Genomic DNA, 8181 nt, shown 5'->3' on the forward strand with positions numbered 1-8181 from the left:
ATGTATGAGTGTGTGTGTATTTGTATGGGCGCGTAACCATTGGATTATATCAACTGACAGTGTGACATGCCGCACGCTTGACAAGCGATCAGGCGTGGTTCATGCAACTGACAGCACAATACTGCGGGCTAAATGTGGCTCTATTGAGTGATTTACTAAAATTCACAAAACCGTTTAGATATTTACAAAAAACTATCTGTGTCTAGTTAAATGTGTGTGGGTAAGTGCGTGTTTCGTCGTACAATTAAATTTAAAAACCATTAATTTTATGTGTGTTGAGTGCAAATGGAATTCTTATTGAATTAAGCATTGAAAGCACTTTTTATGACATTTATAATAAATAGACTAGTTTCTCTATTCCAACCAATTTTCAAATATCTATAATGGTTGTATGATTACATAAAGGGCGTGTGAAAGTCCAAAGGAATATACAATATATAGTTACGGAGGTTTTACCAAGGCACATACTCCAATACTAAAAAATTCTTTTGAACTTTTTGCTTCCGTGAATTGTTGTTGTTGTGGTATATGTTCAAATTAATTGTTGTTAATTTTTTTTGGCGTCCACGACTTTAAAGTTTGGTATTTATGTCGAACACAGGACCTTCGAACGTTTGTCATACAGTTTGTGCGAGTCTTTCAGAATTTATGAATTTCAAATCTTTTCTGCACGTGGTTTAAATTTTCTATTGAGTGAGAAAAATTTTCTTCATAGATAATTTGCTAAATACCAGGAGGGAGAAAGAACACAAAGGTGTGCAGTTACAGTTACAATGCTGTAGTCATTACCGATTTTCACACTCTAAGTTATGAGAGAGAGTAATACCCGGATCGGGTAAAGTTCGCCATACAGACTAATAGCAATATAGCTACTGTAAATTAGATAAACATGTTCAATCTACTGTGAGCTCTTGTGCAATATTAAAATTTGCTGAAATATACTGCAATTGTCTAATTCCTCAAATAAAATAACGTTCACGGCAAAGTAAGCTCATTTTCTCAACACGGACGCGACTACGTAACCGGAATATCATGTCAAAGCAGTCAATTCCTCAAAGTTATTTAGGAACTTTTTTTTACCGTGAACAACGAGAATCATGTAAGGTTTGTAAGTCAGGATAATATAATATATTGGGAAGTTGAGCGGACGACTTTGATAACCATTTCTACAGAATCAACGACAAACACATCAGCATAATTATTTGGAAATTTGTATACAACACTAGCAAGAACAACATCTGATGAGGCAACTCTGTATAAGATTTCTTTGAAAAACTTATGAATACTGACTAGCAATAAATGAAAATCTATTCAGTTGCTCGGTGATGGGATACGTCATCTGCACTCATACTTTCATATGCATACAAGTATATTTAACTAGATCATGCCGTGCCTATTATACTACATTAATTGCTTAGTTTGCTAGAAAAGTTTAAAATACTTTAGATTTACTACATACTGTCCAGCTATTCCTGGTTCTACGGAGCTACAGTAGATCCAATGATTCCATGATACTAACAATGAGAACTCAATTTTGATGATGTCCGACATACATCTTCAAAATTTTGATAACAAGTGACCTATGAAAGATTTTCATTTGCATTTAAAAGACTTTTCTGGTTTATATCGAGTATCCTTCCAAAGCCTGCTCTTGTTATATTACCATTAAGAGGGTATATTAAAACGAAGTATATTTCTATATTTCTATAGTACATAAATTACACTGATAAACAAAAATACACTTGTTTTTTGCGACATGAATAGAACAATGTGTTTATTATGTAAAAATTGCCACAAATGCACAAAAGAGCTACAGACTTATTCTACGAGTATCACCTATAGTTTTTTAGCTATGAGCATTTTTGTTAAAAAAAAAATAGCGATAGATATATTATTGTTATATTATTTTATTAATCAAAGAGTACTTTAAAATATTACTGTCGATGTTTTACGACGATATTTTGTTTTTGGAATATCCCTTAACAATGTCCAGCAGTAATCGGCAAGCAAACTAACACTCCACTTGCAGTGGCGTAGCTACAACTTCGGGCGCCCGGGGCCAAGGATGTTCTGCCGCCCCCCTTTATCTACCTACCTACAAGTTTCATGAGGTGATTCGAACAAAAGTGAATTTTTACAAAATATCTTCGATATTAAGTATATAAAATTTAAGAACTAGAAGCCACGCAAATTCTGAAGTTCCAAAATGAAAGATCTTTTAGCAAACTTAAATTGATCAAATCTTACTTGAGATCGACCATGAGTCAGAGTAGACTGTCCAATCTTCCGATTCTCTCAATAGAATGTGAAACTGCTTCAACTTTAAATTACAATGATATGATAAGTGATTTTGCAGCGATCAAAGCTAGAAAAGTGCATCTTTAAGTTCTATCACAATTTTTAAGAAAGATATAAGCCAAAAGATATAAGACAAATTCAAAGACTGAAGAGTATTCGAGTAAAAATTAATATTTTTCATTGTTATTCAGATTATTACATTGTGAGTGTACAACTCTTTATCTTTTATAATAAATTTTGTAAAAAAATTTGTTGAAGTATTTTTCTGAATATTAAAAAACAGCGAAGATCGTTTTGCCGCCCCCAAGACGTTGCGCCCGGAGCGACGGCCCCCTTCGCCCCCACCCTAGCTACGCCACTGTCCACTTGCCTTGGTACCGCTTCTCCATAGCACAAATTTCTTGGTGGAACCGTTCTCCATGTTCGTCACTTACAGCCACTAAATTTTCGGGGAAAAATCCAGGTGGGAGTCCAGAAAGTGAATAATGAAAGTAGTTCAGTCACAAGATCTTTGTAACTGTCAGCTTTCACATTTCCAAGAAAATTTTTAACAACAATTTTTAAATTCACTCCAGGCTCGTATTTCAGTTTCTTTGAGTATTTCCTCAAATGTTTCATCCTTCCCTAGTTCTCTTATTTGCGGACCCACAAATATGCCCTCCTTAATTTTTGCTACACTCATTCTTGGAAATTTTTGTTTAGACCCCTCTTTGCCATTGCCTTAACAAAATGCTTCATTAAACTCTATTTTTGTGGTATCAACAAGAGGTTCACTGGTAACGTTTTTTTTTGTCCTGGAGTTAGCGCCTGACGTACTGGCCATTGCTCGAAGTGATCATGTGAATTTGCTGAATAGCCAGAAGTAACACGAAGGTAAATCAGACGAATGCGGTGGTTGGATGATATTGATTGAAAATGTGGCGAAATTACCACGAATAACCAATGCAGTATGAGATTGTGTTTTATCGCACTTCTTTGTTCAATAAATTCAGACATAGTTAGGGTTTTCACATAGTCTCATAAAGTTATAAGTTATGGCGATTCGAAAACATAGCATTGAGAATTGTAAATATGTAATCTCATTTTTGTATGTAATCCAACAACAATTGTAAAAATTTATAATTTTATGATTTTACGATGCTGTATGACGGGTTGTGAGTACCCCAAGTATAAATCGAAGAATTCACTTTTAGAGCCTCACAAAACGACGCGTATCTCAAATACTAATAAATATTTTGACATGAAATTTAGCATAGATGTCACTAACAGTACTACCAACATACAAGAAAACTGACCGATTCGAAAGACATGCGAAGTATAAATTAATTCAAATTAATTCAGCTTTCAATTTGATCACAATTGTATTGTAAAATCTAAAGCCGCAAATTACAGAATATCTGTGGCTGATAGAAAAATTCGGTTTCAGATTCGACTACAGTATATTAAACTGCATTAGAAACACCAAAGGATTTTCATGTTACAAATTATGTGTCTACCAGTGTTATTAGCGTTACGAGCTGAATCGATTTAGCCATGTGCAACTGCTTGTTTTTGTGTCTGTACGCGAACTAGTATGAAAATCTTTTTAGCTTCTGTGCAACCGAAATTAATATTTTTCTGGTTCCTATCAACATTCTCACAGAGGCTCCATGTTTGCTGGCAATATTAGCTTTATCCGAATTATAATTAGTATAAAAGGTTGAGAATATATTTCAAATATTTAAAAAAAATATAATTAATATATCAACATGAAAATCGACTAATCAAATAAAAAATTATGCGTACAAATTCTATATATTTAATTACCACATAAAAGAATTCATAACAAATAACAAAAATTACCTTTCCTCAATAAAAAATGTAATAAGCAATTAACTTCATAATTACTAGACAAATATATGAGTAACACGCCGTTTAATATGTTTGACAAACAACACCCGTTAGTTAAAAACAATTAACTTGGAACTCTAAACTGCCACCTTTCGCTCTTTCACGCCCATCATCGGCTATCATTTTTCACTTTATTAAAACTCATTAGTTAACAGCGTGAAGAATACGACTAATACAGAAAAGCCTGAATAAAAATGGAAAAAATTACACAAAAACACAACTCATAAATTCATTTTTTTCAGTTTGATGTTTGAGAGTATATGGCTAAAATAAATATACAAGTACATAGATAAGCTAGATGTAAGAAGTGAACGCTTGTCAACGACTAATTTGCATAATTGAAAAGCGTTTGCGTATATTTTTTAAATCATTTGCATATTTTAGAGCGCAATAGGCAGCACTGAGGATGACACGCGTCACACTTCATTTATCAAATCCTTTCAAAAGCACTGAGCTTTATGTTGGATTTTCGAATGTCAAAAGTCAGTTGCAAAAAGAGGACGGCGGTAAAGGACAGACATTGCAGAAAAGCCGCAAAGCATTAACCTTCGAGTAAGAGGTTTTGTAAATCCAATAGTTTTGGCTTATTTAATTGGGGTGGTGGATGGAGCTTCTATTACTGTTGTGGAGGCCAGAAAAACGCGCATTAATTTAAAATGTGTAAACAATTGATTTAACTGCATTTATATACAAAACAAAGTAATGAATTAATAGCAATTTATAAACAAAGTAAACCTTAAACTTAGAGTTTTAAAAATGAAAGGCTTTTACTGCCGACGGGTCAAAATATGTTTTATTACCTTTGATGTGAAATAGAAAACTGACAGACCTTGAGAAATTAAACTCTCGAATGTCGCATTTTAATTTAGTCAAATCGGTGGAATTTCCAGTACAAAATATTTTGCAACATCAAGCTTATCAACTTAAATAATTTTCTTAGGTACACATATTTTAGTATTTAACACTTTTTGGGGCAGCAGGTAAATTGGTTATCCTTGAAAATATTTTCGAATTGCTTACTAGCAATTTTTTAGAAATACATCGTTTTCGTTTCGAAGTAAATTTTACGCTTTCAAGGAGTTGGCAACTTTTTATCTGAACTTCACAAACCTATATACAATTAGCTTATCTAAACTCACAGACGAGTATTTATAAGATGAACTTCACAATCCTATATACAATTAGCTAATCTAAACTCACAGACAAGCATTTTTGACTAATATATTTTATAAAACAATTACGTTTATTACTCATATTGTAGTATTTTAGTTATTTTATTAGGTTCGTTTCAAAATTGTAAAAAAGTTGCCAACTCTCAGTAATTTTTAAATTCTAAAGCTGAGCACCCTTCTTTACCTTATTACTTTTTGTTTTGAAATTTTCGATCGGTTTTCAACTGTACGTTTTTTAATCCCCATTTAGTTAACTACCAATATTAAGATGATTAGTTTAGCATACAAATGTTATTGAATTAAAATTAAAAAAAAAGCAATTTTTAAATATATGCCTTCTCAAGTTGAGACACGTATTACAGTATTTCTTCATCCTACAGGTTTTTTTCTGATAGTTCACAAGCATATGGCGAACTTTTTATACTCCTGCAACCAGTTACTACAGAGTATTATAGGGTTATATATACAATATATAAATAATACAAGGGGCGTTCCAAAGTAAATAAAGCCCCTGGTGGTGCCATCTGTATGTCGACTGGTGCGATATAATCTGCTATCCTTATCGATTGTCCAGTAAGAATTTCGTGACATTTCATCGATTGGAAGTGAAGTTATTGCGTTTTAAGTGTCAGTATGTTTGTGTTATCGGTGCAAAAATGAGCTGCGAACAAAGAGCCAACATTAAATTTTGTTTCAAAATTGGTAAAACTTTTACCGAAACGTTTCAATTGATGAAACAAGTTTATGGCGTTGGTTGCCTATCCCGTAGCAGAGTGCACGAGTGGTTTCAACGTTTTCAAAGTGGTCGTGAGGACATAAACGACGATCAACAAGTGGGCCAATCAAAATCCGTGATCACCGGAAATTCATATAAAATCAGCCGAAATCATCATTGAAATTCATGGAAATGACCGAACATTTGGGCTTACGAAATTAACTGACGACCAAATATTGCTCATAATCCAACTTTCGAAGTACATCATTAAAGAGGTTTACTTGACCAAAAATCACATTTTAACCATTAAGCACTCCCCGCGTGACTTCTTCCTTTTCGGAAAAATGCATTTACCCATGAAAGGAAAGCGTTATGCAGGTGTAGAGGCCACTCAAAAGGTTTGCACCGGTATACTGGCGGCCATACCGGCCGACGAGCTAAAACACCCGTTCGACATGCTTTTGGAACGTGCAAAAAGCTGTATTGAAGCAGAAGGAGCCTATTTTTGAATAAAATAAATTGATTTTGCCGAAAAAACCATTTGTTCTGTTTTTTTTTTAAGTCCTGTTTACTTTGCACCGTGTATATATATATATATATATATGTATATATATATAAATGATCGGGATGACGAGAAAAGTTGAGATCCGGTTGACTGCCTGTCTGTCCGTCCGTGCAACTGTAACTTGAGTAAAACTTGAGATGTCTCGATGAAACTTGGTATGTGGGTTTCTTGGTACAAAAAAAATACGAGTTCGTAGATGGCCGTAATCGGACCACTGCCACGCCCACAAATCCCATTAACCGAAAACATATAAAGTGCCATAACTAAGCACTCAATTAAGATATAAAGCTGTAATTTGGTACAGATGATCGCAGGAGCCAGAGGCACCTGTGGGCAAAATTTTTTGAAAAGGTTAGCTTGGCCCCGCCCTCCAATAAATTTAATCTACATATCTCCTAAACCACTTTAGCTACAACAACCAAATTTGCTGGGTACAAATCTTATAAGAACTTCTACCGACAGTGTAAAAATGTAGAAACTCGGGAGATACCCTACCACTCCCCATATAACGGTACTGTTAAAACTACTAAATTTTACCACCGAGATGGTATGATAGAACTTATGGGCAACCGATGTGAAAATTGGACGATGGCACCGCCAACTTTTTGGTGACATCCCATATCCCGGGACACGACCAACCGATTTCGACAAAATTTAGCTCAGGCATTCTTCTAGCATCTTAGTCACATTGTGAAATCGAACAACAACCACTGCATACTTCCCATATACCAGTTGTAAAATTCCACTTGATTCGTTCAGTTTCATTACACACATCAAGAAGCAACTAATATAATGGAAAAAGCTTTGCACGAATAATGTCTTTAACCTCTAGTTGACTTTTCATCCAAAATGTCAGTCAATCTGTGATACATATAACTGAAGTTAAGAGACAACCCTTCTCTTATAATGGTATGTCTGTATGTCAAAAATGGGTTGAATCGGACTAATACTTCCCTTAGTCCCCATATACCTAATATAAAGCTTTTCGAACATCCGGTGACTTTGTACCGCATATATCAGCAAATACGTGAGTTATCCCAATGCAAATAAGAGAGCGTGTTTTACTCATAACAGTGTATCTTCAAGCCTAAAATAAATTTGAGCGAAAGCTTGGCCTAGCCCTTTATAACTAATATGAGTATTTTCGAACATCCGGCTGACGTTACTCTATGTGATTAGTTTTAACACCTTAAAGTACTTCCTCGGATTTGATTCGTGCAAGTTGCAAAAGTATAAAATGTTCGGTTGCAACCGAACTTAGCCCTTCCTTACTTGTTAATCATACAAATATTGGGTTTAACATCCCAAAAATTCCAAGTGTGACAATTTCTTCTGTGGCAATATATTTAATTTTCATTTCATTTTGTTACACTGACTTATTTTTTCACTTTCATTACCACAAATCACTTTATTTCAAATGAATTATGCATTTGCACTAAGAAGTGTTTTCATCAAATATCATTTAGTCAACTCTCTTATGCTCGTTTCACTTTATGACAATTTTTGAAAACCCCAACTTTTTTCCAAACAATTTTAAAACC

This window comes from Bactrocera neohumeralis, chromosome 6 (genome assembly GCF_024586455.1).
Source record: "Bactrocera neohumeralis isolate Rockhampton chromosome 6, APGP_CSIRO_Bneo_wtdbg2-racon-allhic-juicebox.fasta_v2, whole genome shotgun sequence".
NCBI lineage: Eukaryota > Metazoa > Arthropoda > Insecta > Diptera > Tephritidae > Bactrocera > Bactrocera neohumeralis.